The sequence below is a fragment of the Lytechinus pictus genome, unplaced genomic scaffold, assembly GCF_037042905.1.
Source record: "Lytechinus pictus isolate F3 Inbred unplaced genomic scaffold, Lp3.0 scaffold_61, whole genome shotgun sequence".
In the NCBI taxonomy this organism is placed as follows: Eukaryota; Metazoa; Echinodermata; class Echinoidea; order Temnopleuroida; family Toxopneustidae; genus Lytechinus; species Lytechinus pictus.
Window position 1 is genome coordinate 53,635 of NW_026974181.1, and position 16,569 is coordinate 70,203.

Consider the following 16,569-nt stretch of genomic DNA (forward strand, 5'->3'; position numbering starts at 1 on the left):
ACAATAATTTTGTTAATTGTTTTCTGATTTTTGTGAAGTTTTCAGCCCGGACCATACCCGTAAAGGAATGCTTGTCAAGGGTACCGTTTATTTTTATTATAATTTTTTTATACTTGTTATAAGGGTAGGGTTTCACACGCCAATACTGGTTAAGGGGTGCATTTTCAGAACATGGAAAATATATGTTTAGGGGTGTTTTTTTAAACCAAATTCATGCATGGTATCCACTGGTCAATGGAAGTGCCCCCCCCCCCTCCGGATAAAAAGTTAGCTGACTAACATACAACATGCCCGAAAACCGAAAAAAAGGGATTTTTTTTTTTTTTTTTTTTTTTTTGGATCTTCCATAGATTTAGATAGTGCCATCTGTATGTCGATTAGGAAACAGTTTTTCTCGGGGATTCCCCGTGACGTGACGCGTTACAGGAAGTGTCTGTCGACATCGTCCATTTTGGTAATTGGGCGCGTACTGTACAAACTCTTCTTCCTCATCTATTCCGAACTCTGACAGTTCATTGGTGGTCATTGTTTTCATCATCATGGAGACATCCACTATTAAAATGCTGGATGTTGATTAAGTGTTCAGAATCAGTCGTTAACTTAAACAACAAGATCTACTGGCATGACTGGAGTAATCGAGTTTTGAATTGGACATCTTTCGTCAAGACAGTTCACGAATCACGTCAGGTTGTTGGCCTACGGCTACGACTGAGCTGGGAAGAATGATCAGATAATACTACAGCTGCAGGTCATGATGCAGGTGAGATGATCGACATGTTCTTTTTCCATTAATTGCTATGTAGTAATTGGGCAATTCCGTATGGGAGAGGGTAAAAACAGTAAATTTCAAAATTAATAATATGCATCTGAATGTGAGTGTCCTTTTTACACAAAACCTTATATTTTAAGGAACTGAAAACCAGTAGAGGCGCTGGTCAGAAAATTGGGATCGTCCCAGTTAACAGGGACTGTCTCAGTTTTTAAAGATTTCTTCACACAAGAAATCTAGTAAAGTTCATTCACCTGTCAAGTGCCGACACCAATCAAGTGCGCTAGTCAATGTAAACATATCAGGTTTCATAACAAGATTATTGGAAGAGGTAAGTCATGTAAAATAGACGGTGAACTGGGGGGAATTGAGGTCACTGAATCTATTTTTAGCACTCTCAATTCCCGTAATTGATGTCTTTGTCCCATAGGGGGAAGTGAAAAAAAAAGTCCCCATAAACATGGACAGTCTCAATTTATCAAGACATGATTCGTCTTGGTTTATGAAGATATCCTTGTTTTCTGGGACAATCCCAATTTTTGGACCAGCGCCTCTACTGAAAACCTTTTTCAAATATCTTTAAGGGTTTTTGCTGAACAATCTTTTGAATTTGATGATCATTTTCAATTAGAGAACATATATTTTACATTATTTTGGATAAATTTGATATCTAAAACAATGTTTTACATTTTTGGTTCAAAGTCATCTAATTTTGTGTGTGAAGGTTTAATAATTACCAGTAGCAAATGTCTTTATCATGGGTATTTTCAGATTGCTTAGAGAAAATTTTGTAATCTACTACAAAACGGATGTAATTCCGTTACCATAAAACTGAAAAAGTTTTTCCTATGAACTAAATCCTTACTTGAATTTTATATAATTCTGAATTCTCTGATTTCATGTGACTTTCTAAAGACTTAGCAACATTTTTTAAATATCATTTCTAATTCTGCTGTAACTGTGGTAACAGAATTACATGGTAATGGAATTACCACTATCATATTTTTGAAGGGGTGTGCGTTAGCCCATTTTGTTCCATTAGCATGTTGATATCTTAGCTGTAGTTCATAGTTATGAACATTAAAAGCCTTCTGATTAGTAATTACACTCCAAATCAGGATGAGATTATACAATTACTTGACATGAAGCTCCCATTCAGTATAACATTCAGAATAAAGGCAAGATAATGTACATTGGCATTAGTAAAGTAAATAGATGGAGCATACAATGTAGGTGAATGCCTTACAAATGATTAATGAGCATTCACTTCTTGGGGAGGAGTAGAAGAATGATTACGCAGGATGATCTAAAACAAAATTGTCATCCAGATTGATTTTGCCAAAAATGTCACAGCCAAAAACCAGTCCTAATGGGATCCAAAATACTTGACGCACAATCATGAAATGACCATGTTCACTGCGTGTGCCTTGGAAAATAATGGCATTCATTCTTTTGTAAGTGCCTCTGATCAACTAACCCTTGACAGTCTGTAGTGAAGTTTTAAGTAAAAAAAAAAAATTATGGGATGGCTGGGAGTAGTTCTATGCTTCAAAGTGGCTATATATTTTCAGATGGTACTGCCTAATAATTTAAGCAATATCTTCTGTGTAACTTTCCTTGCATCGGAAAATTGGAAATTCTTTGCAACAAGCCATGGTGAGGGACCAGACTCTGTCATTGGCAAACAGTGTAGCGATCAGTAAAAAGTAATGAGTGGAAAAGGGTAAAGTGAGATCCATAATTTGCAGATGTTGCAAGAGTCACATGCCAAAAACATCATACTAAATCTTGATACAGATGACATTTCCAAAAGTATGGTGGATTTTGACAAAGATAATTCAAGATGTTTTTATTAGCACCAAACCAATACTGTTCTCCACCCCTATGCAATGGATGTTCAGAATCATGCAAAGTCAGCATCATCCAATAATCACTGCTTCAGGGATGGCATCAGTGAGTACATGTAACACCAATGACCCCTCAAGTTAGGATGATACACAGAATGAACACTCCTCTAAGGAGAGGATGATGATAATGTTGAGACAAACAGTGTCATCAATAACAAAACATCTGAGACCAGCAACATAACAGAGACAAACTCAATTGGAAATGGGTAGAAATGTACAACATTCTGCTGTGAAAGAAATTCAAAGAGACAGTGATAGTATTCTGAAATACATTTGTCTTAGATAAATTAAATATTTTATCTCTATTAAAATAAGTGATATACAATAAGCTAAAGTTCTTTCCTAAATGTTATTCTAATAACCATTTTATCTTCATTTTATCTTCATTTTATCTCTGTGACACATGCCTAATTATGAAGCAATTATCAATGAAAAAGGGTGTTTTTCATAGCACTCATCTCATTCAACCAATGAAAAGCCTTTCTGCCATGAGGTTCGGCAAATGAGTGAGATTGCATCAATCAAATTCTGTGCTTACAGGAATTTAATTGAAACAATTAACAATACTTTATTTAAATTAGAAGTCAATTTCACATCATTTCCTACCTCATTTCATTTCATAGACAATATTAGTCATTGAAATTATTTGAAATATTCTTTACTCTACAAGAATAATGTTAGAGTAGTACTCTCATGATGACATAATTTATTATTTTTCCTTTATTTTTATTTTAAAGTTTTGAGCAAATTGAAATTGGATAGAGAATAGCCTCCACCCAATTGAAGTTCATTTTTTTTCTTCAAAGGAACATTGGCGCAAGCACATCATCTATGATGCAATGGTTGGATACACTATGAATATGTCTACAACATTGGCACTGCTTTGTCACATATCTTTAGATATGGAAGATAAAAATTCATCTTGGATAAATTTTCAAATTTTATATGAAAGATAAAGAAATTTTAATACAGATAAAATAAAAAAAATCATGGCCTAAGAAAATCACCTGAGGTCACGAATATGACATATATGATCATCAAATCACTGCAGTTTCTCAGTGTCACATTTGGAAAATACATCTGTCCGGAAGATATTGACTTTATACTCAGATCTGCTATAATTGCAGTCCTCAGTGAGCCACTTATAGACAGAAAAAGAATCCTTACTTTCAAAGAGAATTAGATTAATTGGGGCACTAATTAAGAACCAATTTATTGGTTATTGCTTTCAAAATGTGAATGTCAACACTATTTTCATGTGGTTTCAGCATTGTTTCTCGTTTTCAGTACATTTATTGAACAACCAAATAGAAAGTTTTCAGTTTAACCATTTTGAGATGCCAATTGTATGTAAATATATGTTTCTTTGGAATATTCAAAGACTTTAGAATATCTTAAACTACACACAAATTTTTGACTAAATATGCAGATCTGATCATATACTGTCCTCAGTTTTTTGTAAAATTTCTGATGTGTTCACATATGGCTGTAGTTCATGTAATTCCATTACCATGAGTATTATCAATGTTTTTTGGCCTATGCATAATTCTTTTCATCAGTACAGGAGCCAAAAAGTGTCTAGTAAGTCCTAATACCCCTAAAGTTGAAAATGAACTTAAATTTAATTACCAATGATTCCTAATATTTTGTGAAATTCTGTTTATTCATGGTAGAGCCACTTATTACATACTATATGTAATATTGGGCATTTTCACCACAGATGGACACAGAGGCAAAAAAATCAAGTTGATATTCATGTCAAATGCTTTATGTTTTTTAATAATACAAGATCTGAAGTTTCTGAGACAAAATTTTTTCCGACTCTGGCAGCCATTTTTTATTTCAAAATGGCTGCCAAAGTATGGATAAAAATTAGTGTTGAAAATAGTATATTGATGCATAATTTGTTTTGACAGATTTTTAAAGAACTGGTTTGATCATGATGTTTTCGCCTGTGATTTAGCTTGCTATTATAACACTTTTTAAAATCCCACAGAAAGAAACACCAGTAATTCATTCATCTGATAAAAAAACATTGATGAAATATGTGATATGGTATGTAATGTCAGTTATCGAAAACATGAACTTTTTTTTCTCATTTCCTGGAAAAGAGGATATATTATATGAAACTTGGTAGATTTCCTCTCTAGGTAACACTCCTCCCTTCTACACCAAAATTAAAGATTACCAATTAACAATGAAGCCATAGGGTACCATTGAATATATGTAATGTCAGTTACCAAGTGGAAAATGTAATGTCAGTTACCGATATGTAATGTCAGTTACCATGATAAAACGTTGGTTACCAATATTGAAATGCAAATATGTGGTCAATTTTATGGTGAAGAAATATTGTATACTTGTTATTCAAGTCTTTCACTTTAAAAGTCACACCAGAAGGAGCTTGCTATTGTATTGCCTAAATCTGCAATATTTTTTAAGCTTAACATTGTGATGAAGGGGATTTCCAGGGTCCCTTTTTTAGTTTCTAGGATTCTTTTGAGCATTGCCTCGCTAAAAGTAAATTTCTGGTTTTTATGCCTGTTAGTAGTGTGGATGTGTGATACAATTTTTGTTTTTGGTTTACAAGTATAGATGAAAAGTGAAATTTGACAGTTCTGATCAATGTTGCATGGATCTACTAACTGTTTTTTTTTTTCTAATTTACAAATAGTTCAGTTTCAGTTTAGAAGCTGGGGTTTATTTTTTGTTGACAGCTTAAAAAATAAATTAGCAAAACAAAAAATGATTAAACAAATTATGAAGAGAATAGAAATCCGACAGATATGAACAAGCATTGCTTGCACTGACCAGAATAGAAATCAATAAAACTACATGGCTGCATGAGATTCGGGGGAGGGGTTTGTGTAGCCTAGGGGAGGAGACCCTTATTCATTTGCCTTTTTTTGAGGGGGAGGTTGGAGAAGGAAAAGGTTTAAAAAGTCAATATAAAACTGATGAATATATTATGGGTGTATAGTCATAAAAATCCATGTGTACAGTCAATGCAATATTAAATTACTAAAGGAAAACATGAAGCTGCTATGACCCCCCCCCCCCGAGTAAGTAAAACATACATTTATCTTTTGATAATTAAAAATGTGAAGTATTATGAAACTTTTATGATTTTAAAAAGCCTCACATATAAGTACCAAGAAAATTATGCCTTTGAAAATCATATAGCACTGGCAAATGTTAATGTGTATTGTCAGTTACCGACAAGTAATGATAAAAATGTTCAAATCAAAGACAGGAATTAAGAAAAAGAAAAAGTGTTTTCATTGAAATGTTCCTAGAAACTCGGGTATACTTCCACACCAAGCTCACTTTCATGTGAAGCCCTGCACAGAAGATACAATGCAATGATTCCACACATTTGACTTCCATGTGTTATCTCTATGGCAAATTAAGTGTAATGTCAGTTACCAGCATGGTTGCAGAAAAATTATCATAGCCCCCAGAAGACAAAAACGAATTGTTTAATATTTTGACACATCTTAACCTAGTGACGGAGGTATATTTACATATTCAAATTATTACTCTATCTACTCAGGGACATGAGATATTTCTCTTTTAATGAACACCCTAAAATTGCATGTCCTTTTTCATAATGTCAGTTACCGACACATTTTTGCTTGCTGATGCATAAAAAAATGTGGTTACATAGAAAAACTTAGTATCAGAGTATACAGCAAGGTTCACTTTATTAACTCTATCAATAGCAAACTCCCATCATTTGTTGTTTTAGAGATACACACAATGAAAGGTGTGAAAACATTTTGCCATGTAATGTCAGTTACCGTGAAAATGCCCGCTTGTATTTTATTTGATATTTAATATAGACATGAAGTACTGAGTTCGTGTCAAGTATTAGAGAAGAATACATAAACAAGCTTTATTGAGGCATTTCTTCAGTCATAAATGCCTAGAAATAACAATTTCCATCACAAATGTCAGAGGCGTAATTCCGTTACCATTATGTGTAATTCCGTTACCATTATGTGTAATTCCGTTACCATTATGTGTAATTCCGTTACCATTATGTGTAATTCTGTTACCATTATGTGTAATTACGTTACCATTATGTGTAATTCTGTTACCATTATGTGTAATTCCGTTACCATTAGGTGTAATTCCGTTACCATGTACTTCACCAAAAGAAAGACCGATCATGAAAATGTGTTGATGATATTTGTGAATAAATTACTTTCAAAATAAAGTTGACATTATAATGAATTGAAGCAGACATTAACTTGGAGCTAGTGTGTTGTAGATTTCAGAGAAACTTTTACTAAACTTTGTGTTGCAAAGAGACTCATTTCTCTGGTAATTCCGTTACCATAGCACATATCCGTCATTCACATCTGAACGTGTGAGGGGTTTTCTAAAAATCTTGGTTCAGAATATAGCACAAGTGGCCATGCATAGTATTAAGTTCAGATAATGGGAAAATATTGAGATATCTGGATGCTGTGAGCAAAAATAACAGCCAAAATTCTCTGATTTGTAATTCCATTATCATGGAATTGCCCAATTGCCAACCTTTGTTTTATAGCCTTAGGGGTCTCCCACGAGCCTGAGGGTCAACAGCCACATGACCAATTTTTCTCAAATCGTATAAAATTTATCAGGAGTAACGTTACTAAGAAACAGATAGAAGCGCTGTTCCAAAAATTGGGATTGTTCCAGAAAACAAGCCATAAACCAGGACAAGTCATGTCTTGAGGAACTGAGATTGTCTGTGTTTATGGGGACAGTTTTTTTTTTCACTTTTGAATACACCTTTTGGCCCTTACGACATAGAGCTAGATGGCAATTACGGGATTCAGAATCTTGTTATGAAACCTGATATGTTTTTTGACTAGCGCACTCAATTGATGTCGGCACTTGACAGGTGAATGAACTTTCATAGATTTCTTCATCATCATCATCATCTGGTACGGGATGAAGGCGCAAGCCTGTAACTCCCGGTCGCTTCTTGTATGTAGGATTGGTCACTGAAAAATACTACTTCATGAGCTTGCGTGAGGAGTCATGGAAGCTCAAAGTGCTTATTTTGCCAAAATATATCAATATTTCTTTTAAATTTGTCTGTTGTTGTCATTTGTATTAGGTTTTCAGGAAGACTATTCCAGTCATTGATTACTCTTCTACTGAAAGACTTATTTCTCACATCCAGTTTGCTATGGGATTTCAATAATTTCATGGAGTGACCTCTTGTAGAGTTACTACCAGACTTGGAGAAAAAATGGTCCGGAGAAATGTTGGACTAATCCATGCATAATCTAGTGGTTCATTATCATATCTCCTCTCCTCCTTCTATAGTGAGTACATGTTAATTTCCCTGAGTCTCCTTTCATATGGTAAGTTCCTCAAATCCTTCACTAGTTTTGTTGCTCGCCTCTGTACTCCCTCAACCTTCTTGGCATGTTCTGTAAATCTACCATTTCAGATGACGCTCCCATATTCCAGATGTGGCCTAATTAATGTCTTGAAGAGAATTGGCAAGGTAGATTTGTTTAGTTGAGTGAAAGTTCTCTTTACAATTCCAAGCAGTTGATATGCCTTATTAACAGCTAGATAGTAGACTTGTTAAGAGGTTGAACGCTGCATTTTTTAGTACAAATGTCCCACTTGGCACAAATTTTCCTTGAGTCAAAAGAAAAAGATTAATCCAAAGAAACACGCTGTATCTATGCAAATAAGCAAGTAATTTGCATAAATTTGCATATTATGTCGATATAGTGAAAACAAGTGTAAGAGTTGAATTTTGCCTTATTTAATATAATTGTTTATTTCACACTTTGCTTTCCATACTTCTCTTCACTACCATTTCTATGCCTCTGTCACACACCTGTTTCTCTCATTCCTTAGTTTCTTCATCACATCATTCCATTGCCATTCCAACTCCATACAGCTTCACATGTTTCTATTGTTATTTTCTCATTTACATTCAGAACATTCTTCTTCATTCATATCATCTTACCTCATCCTCATTGGTTCACCTTTCACCCTTGGTTCCTCCACTTTTCTGGGTTCTCCCATTCTCTGTTTTTCTATTGGTTGAATTTATCATGTGACATTGTTTTTGAATATATTTGAATGTATTATTTGTGAAGGCAATGCCTAGTGAGGTCTGCATTGCAGACCAATAAATCAGAGCACTACTAGAAAAAAAAAAGAAAAAAAAAAAAGAGAAAGTCAATTTAGTGATCTGAGGATTTCATTTCGCATCCGCAAAAGAAAATATTTGTATGAAAAGAATACTTTGTTATTCATTTCTAGTTATTGTACAGATTACTGTATACTGTGCTTTATAGATAACAGGCAAGAAAAAAAAGTTATATTTCTTGCTGTGTATAGAAAAGTGACTAACCAACTTTGCCATGTATATATAAATTTATGTTTAAAAAAAAAATGCATTTTTTGAAATGAAAGAAATACAGATGTAATTCATGTTCTTGTATTTCTATTGCAACTGACAGAAGAACAACATTTATTAATCTTATATTTTGTTCAAATAAACAAGTTAAACGTTTTCATTTGTAAAATAAGAACAAAATGATTAATGTTCTTTCGGGATAATTCCATTTTGGCAAATTTCAAATTATCAAAAAAAAAATTGTTTTACTGACAGTTGCAAAAGTTGCAGATAATGCTTAAAAATATATATATTTATGAATTTCCTTCATCAAAGAAAGTACTCATCCTCATTTTGTGAATCCAAAAGTTTTCGGAAAACTACTTTTGACAAATTAAAAAAAAAAATGTATCAATTTGAAACTTATAAAAATGAGGACATTTTTTGTGAAGAAGGAAGTTAATATAAGAGTTGAATTTTGCCTTATTTAATATAATTGTTTATTTCACACTTTGCTTTCCATACTTCTCTTCACTACCATTTCTATGCCTCTGTCACACACCTGTTTCTCTCATTCTTTAGTTTCTTCATCACATCATTCCATTGCCATTCCAACTCCATACAGCTTCACATGTTTCTATTGTTATTTTCTCATTTACATTCAGAACATTCTTCTTCATTCATATCATCTTACCTCATCCTCATTGGTTCACCTTTCACACTTGGTTCCTCCACTTTTCTGGGTTCTCCCATTCTCTGTTTCTCTATTGGTTGAATTTATCATGTGACATTATTTTTGAATATAATTGAATGTATTATTTGTGAAGGCAATGCCTAGTGAGGTCTGCATTGCAGACCAATAAAGCAGAGCACTACTAGACTTCATTTTGGTCAACATCTTTATTTTTTTTTAATTTGTCAAAAGTAGTTTTCCGAAAACTTTTGGATTCACAAAATGAGGATGAGTACTTTCTTTGATGAAGGAAATTCATAAATATATATATTTTTAAGCATTATCTGCAACTTTTGCAACTGTCAGTAAAACAATTTTTTTTTTGATAATTTGAAATTTGCCAAAATGGAATTATCCCGAAAGAACATTAATCATTTTGTTCTTATTTTACAAATGAAAACGTTTAACTTGTTTATTTGAACAAAATATAAGATTAATAAATGTTGTTCTTCTGTCAGTTGCAATAGAAATACAAGAACATGAATTACATCTGTATTTCTTTCATTTCAAAAAATGCATTTTTTTTTTAACATAAATTTATATATACATGGCAAAGTTGGTTAGTCACTTTTCTATACACAGCAAGAAATATAACTTTTTTTTCTTGCCTGTTATCTATAAAGCACAGTATACAGTAATCTGTACAATAACTAGAAATGAATAACAAAGTATTCTTTTCATACAAATACACCACATCTTTATTTTTTAGTTTAGTTCAATATAATATGAGTTTGCTTGTTTCTGACTGATTTGTGAGGTAGACATGTTAGAACACTCGGCCACACTACACAAGTATTTAAGATTATATATTTAACCAGAACTGCCGTAAAATTGGAAATAAAGACTAAGGGTATAAAGAAAGGGAAGAAAATTGTCATAAAATGATTGGGATATCCTTGTTTATTATTACCTAATTTGCATAAATTATGCAAATTATAATTCAAAACAGAGTATTTTTTCATGAATCCTCAACTGTTTTATAAATAACAGCAATTAATCCACAATGTCAACATTCTACATGAAAGAGAATATATTAGCGAAAACATTGATATGCTTCATGACAGTATTGGTGTCATAATTTGCTTAGAAAGAGGGCAAATATGTCAAAATGTATGACGTGATATTGCGCTAAAACGAGACCAAACAACCTCTATGTCACAGTCACACTCACGAATCCGACAATAAAGCGATCAATGGTATGTCATTCGAGATAACATAATAGCTTCCATCGGCTTCTCGTACGCTTTTGTTGGTGTGTCTGCCACACCGTAATCTATGATATATACGGGAAAAATGCATTTCGGTATCGGTAAAACACCATTTCTTTTATTTGTATCTAATTTGTTTCTCTTGGAAAATTTACAGGAGACATTGCTTTGCAGGTTACTGCTTTAATGAAGCTCTGGGCCATGAATTCATGAATCATGATGAATGTACCCCACCTCAATCCATATTTTAACTTTATTAAAATATACAGGTATATCTGCATTCCCGCTACTTTACAAAACCAGTTGAAATTGTATTATCGACTTGGAAAAGACAGATGTATGACACATCAGTCAACATGTTTCCTGAGGAAAGTTTTTTGTTTATTTAAGCCTATGCCCATGGGAGCCCTCCAAATTTACCCCATCCCCTCTCCGTATTTCGACACTAAATAAAAAAATATCGTGTTTTAAGCCATCGGCAAGGCAAACTGCGTTTTTTTGTATTATAAAGCAACTTTTCTATTTATATCTTTAAATCTATATTCATCATTATTGATATTATTATAAACATTATTAAAGGGGAATCCAGCCTTGGCCATAAAAGGTTGTGTTGGGAAGGAAAAAAAAAATTAAACAGAATGGCGAAAGTTTGAAAGAAATCGGACAAGTAATAAGAAAGTTATAGCTGTTTTAAAATTGAGATCACTAATAGTATGTAGATTTCAAATTGGCAACTGAGTAAGTAAATTATGACAAGGGGCAAGGACAACTTTCCCATAGCATAGGCCATGTACTTTATTATCAGGGATTTGTGGTTTTCTCCTAAGTACCCATTCCCCTGGGCCAGTAATCTTAATATACTGTAGAAGCTGTTATTTTCGCGGGGGTTTTATTTTCGAGGATTTCGCGAATTGCCGATCGGCCTCGAATTTAACAACACGCGAAAATATTGACACATTTCTTAGTCAGTGCCAATGTCCGTAACAGCAAAGCTTTACTGTAGAAAACATCCTGTATAGTGAGAAATTGGAGATATGCACCTGTATATGTACAAAAAATAAGGCTTAGAAAGTACAGTTAGTGATTCAAAAAGTTAGCTAGAATTTCACTTTTTTTAATTTCTCAAACAAAATCAGAGCCTAAACTATTTTCTAATATCATTTTATCAATATTCATACACTCCCTGTAATATCAAAATGTATTTTTTATGAAATAATTTGATTTTATTTTCATCTAATTGACTCTATACACACGTATTGGCAGCTATTTGCATACTCATTAATATTCATAAGTCACATGACCAGAGCTTTTAGAGGTGAAGATTCTGTTCACAAAATTCCAAATTTTTGCACTTTTACCAACTTTTTGAAAAATGAATCGAACAAATCACAAATTCCAAAGATTGCTAAACCCTGTAGATTACAGATCAAATTGTGGCATGATGAATTTTCAGAACTAAAGGTAAAAAAGGTGAAATTCAAGACACCTTTTTCCACAGTTTGTAACTGTTTTTACAGGGACATATTTATGTACAAGAGACACATCAGCATAAGGACTTTGAAGAGTATGAATTTGCACGTAATTTCCACTAGTTTTGCTTCTTAGGAATGCTGTGGAAATGTTTTGTACATCTTCCCATCGCGAATTTAAAGGAGAATGAAACCCTTGAAACCAGCTGAATCCATATCAAAGAGAAAAATCAAAGAAACATAATAGTGGGTTTTCGCCCAGCGTCGTACGACGCTATCTACGACGTAGAACGATCTCTTTGTTCGTGCGTCCGTCGCGCTCAACTCTCGCTTGTAAGCAGTTTCGCAAATCGCTGAACGCGGCCGGATCGACCGGCTGGCATGGTTGGCATGTAATGTTGACACGCCAACATGTGCATTGTATATGTTCCTACTATGTGCACACAACTGGCAGTGCCATGTGTCTTGCAGTCGCGTCGTCGACCGAGCCATGCAACGGCTTTTCAATCATATTTCAATAATCATACTCGTTTAAACTTCTACTGTAACATTTTGAAATTATACTTAGCTTGATTTTAGTATAATTGAAATGGTACTCACCGAAAAACTCGCATTCGAGTCCATGTTTTGAAGCTTTCAGCTATCAGTGTAGTCAGAGTAGAGTACAACATGTGCATGCACGCGATGGGCGAATGTGTTTACATCGATCGGCTCAGCTTGCTCGCTCTACAAGCGATCTGATTGGCTGTTGACGGCTGTTGACAAATCCTACGTTCTAATGCGGACGCCCGCTAATTTGCGGAAGAACCGTCCGTGATTTGAGCTCAAGAACGCTCGGGCCTCTGTTTCCATGAAAGTTGGCGATTTTTGCACACGTACGTTCTACGTCGTACGACGCTGGGCGAAAACCCACTAACGTTGAAAGTTTGAGGAAGATTGAATGAATAATAAGAAAGTTATGAGCATTTGAATATTGAGATCACTAATGCCATGTAGATCCTCCAATTGGCAATGCGACCAAGATTAGTGATGTCACACACGTACAACTCCCTCATTACTTTAGTACTTATTTCATTTATATTCTCACTTTTATAGAGTCTATCACAAGTTGAGGTGTTCTCTTTATGAGAGGACTAGTACAGAGGTTTCACAACATTATATCATTGATGAATCGTTTGTCATATGATTAGAATGAGCAAAAAGAGATGTTTTGGGGTATATTTTCAGTGTCCAAAAGGGGAGAGTTGTTCATCTGTGACATCATAGATCTTGCTCGCATTGCCAATGGGAGGATCTCCATAGCATTAGTGATCTCGACATTCAAATGTTCATAACTCTTCTATTGCTAGTCCTATTTTACTCAAACTTTTGTTGATCTTATTCTTTGATTTTTCTGCTTTCACAAAAGCTAACTTGCTCCAAGAGTTTCATTCTCCTTTAACAACCCGCGAAAATGTCGGGACCCCGCGATTCGCGAAAAATATTGTACGCGAAAATAACAGCTTGTACAGTAATCCATGTAGTATATTGTGTTATGTCCTCATGAAAGAAAAATATAATTTGAAATAAAACTTTGGGGAAAGGTGACATTATAGCCATAATATGTATTGGAGTACATGGAAGAGTAGTCCTTGCCTTACATCACTATGACATCCCATATGCGGCCAATTTGAAGTCTCCATGGGTATAGTGATTACCAATATTTTCAACTTATAAAAATTCATAACTTTCTTGTTGTTTGTCCAATATTGTTCAAACTTTCACCTATCAACTTGTCTGATTTTTCTTTTTCTTATAAAAACACATTTTTATTTGGGTTGGATTCCCCTTTAAAATTATTAAAGTTATTATAATTATTATCATTATCATTATTATTATCATTATTATTATTATTATAGTAATAAGAATAATAATCATTATTATTATTGTTCTGCAGTTTGTAATAATGCTCTAGCACAGTAAAGGCTATAACCCAACAGAAGCATGCCTAGGATACCCTTTCCCCTTTTGGTTTTATGTATTCAAAGATAGTTTATTGTCTTTAGAACTCTTAAAACATTACTTTTGTTTGTATTGATAACTTGGAATAGATTGAGGAGAAAATACTCTACGATTGACATGTAGAGGAGCTGTGGTACATTGAAGAAAAGCCACACGTAAGCTCTAAACAACTCAAAGCCCTTTATTGATTCCACTCTATGTTGAATTTAAATATTTTTAGAGCTCAATCGGAAGAAAGATGCATTTATACTACACAGTAAAGCAGCTCGGTGTAAAAATGGCAGAGGTAAAAATGGCAGAGGTAATAATGGCAGAGGTAATAATGGCAGAGGTAAAAAAAAGGCAGAGGTAAAATGGCATAGGTAATAACAGCAGAGGTAAAATTACAGCTCTAGGTAAGATATGGCCAGTCTCACCCCCATGCAATGAATTGTCAAAAAGCCCACGCATGTACATATAGATTAGATTAGAAGTGCATGTCATTTCATCATATCATTATGTCTTCATCGGCCTAACAATGCTGTTTATGAATTCGTTGGAGGTGTACCGTGAAAGCTTTTTAAAAAGAAATCAAACGACATATATTTTTTCATTCAATTTATCAGAAGCAAAATGAAACTGCACTATTCTCATTCATCATTTTATAACATTCCCTTTTTGTCTGGCTGTTGTTTTTACTTCTAAAGTTTTGCCAGGTTTACCGATGCAAAAAGGAGGAAGAGTAGACATAAAAGAGTTGGAGAGACAGAGAGGGGAAAAACATAAAGAACATAGCGGGGAAAGCTTAGACTTTGAAATTGTCACGAATGATTGTGGTTAAATATCATGTCCTTATTTGTAATGTCGTCTGTACTATTCTTTTTAAATATTTGAATGACAAAATAAGCATGCGTTCAGGCTTGGCACTGAATATGTAACTGATTAATAATAATCTTGTTTTGATTGGTACCAAGTTGGGGTCGATCGAGGGGGACCGTCTGGTTCAGATTCTTTGCACAAAAGAAGACCCTGAACGTTTACCACTGCATCCAATGTGATATAAACGCCTTGATGGTCATAACCCTTGGAAGCGGAAGTGCTGTTGGGTATTTTGTACACCATAAGCAGCACCCTATTGGTAATCAGCTAGGAATACTAAAATGTAGAGATTTGATACAAATCTCTGTTATTGTTCAAACAGAAGAAAAAACATTGTTTATTATCTAGTTGTTATTATTTTTGTTGTACTTCTTTTTCTGACCTACATGTACATGTAAAAGAACTTTATTTAGTTGAAATAATTGTGTCATTTCCCCCCTTAACCAAATTCCCTTTCATTTTGGAGTGAAAACTTTTTTTCTCGGCTTTTTAACAAACCAGCACCCCATATCTCTTTCATATTTGCCTCTGCCATCTTTACCTTTGCCGTTTTCAACTCCGACATTTTTTACGTTGTTAGAAAATTTATACTTAAAAATAAAAAAATCCTGCAACAGAGTCTGGAGAACACCTCTAATCTTACTGCACTGTGTAATCTTACATACATTTGTGTAAAATTACCGAAAATTGGTATTTTGTGCGTGTACCCTTACAAATTTATTGTAATAAAACTGTTTCCCCTTTTTAAAAGCATATATCTGTTCTTTAAAATTGTAGAAAAATTTACCTCTTGTCATTTATGCCTCTGCTCTTATTATCTCTGCCATTATTACCTCTGCCTTTTTTACCTCTGACATTTTTACCTCTGCCATTTTTACTTCTGCCATTTTTACCTCTGCCATTTTTACCTCTGCCATTTTTACCTCTGCCATTTTTACCTCTGCCATTAATACCTCTGCCATTTTTACCTTGCACCCAGTAAAGCCGCTTTACGTTCTCCTTTTGAATAAACCCTCCCCCCCAAAAAAAAAAAAAAACATAGAAGGCATTGTTTTATATCGCATAAAATAAGTTCGTGTACATGAGGTGGCCTGTCAAAGTTGCTCAACCCTTTTTTTTGTTTTGACAATATATATTTAGAATATCGTCTACATGAAGCCCTCATCTGGAAAAGGGCAGCACCCCCTGGAATTCCGGCAGTTGTGACAAAACCGAAAAAAAAACGTTACCAAAATAACCTTCATTTTGTAGTGCAATCCTTTT

The 16,569-nt window shown here is 34.0% G+C and overlaps 1 protein-coding gene across 1 annotated transcript in view; it reads left to right on the top strand.

Moving 5' to 3' along the window:
* Nucleotides 1-386: 386 nt before the first annotated feature.
* The window catches only part of LOC129282529 (uncharacterized), a 74,590-nt gene continuing 58,407 nt past the window's right edge, over nucleotides 387-16,569 (top strand). Inside the window, exons 1-2 of the mRNA XM_064115457.1 lie at nucleotides 387-760; nucleotides 7,790-8,000. The gene's annotated coding sequence lies outside the window, so the exon portion shown is untranslated. The remainder of the gene's footprint in view (nucleotides 761-7,789; nucleotides 8,001-16,569) is intronic.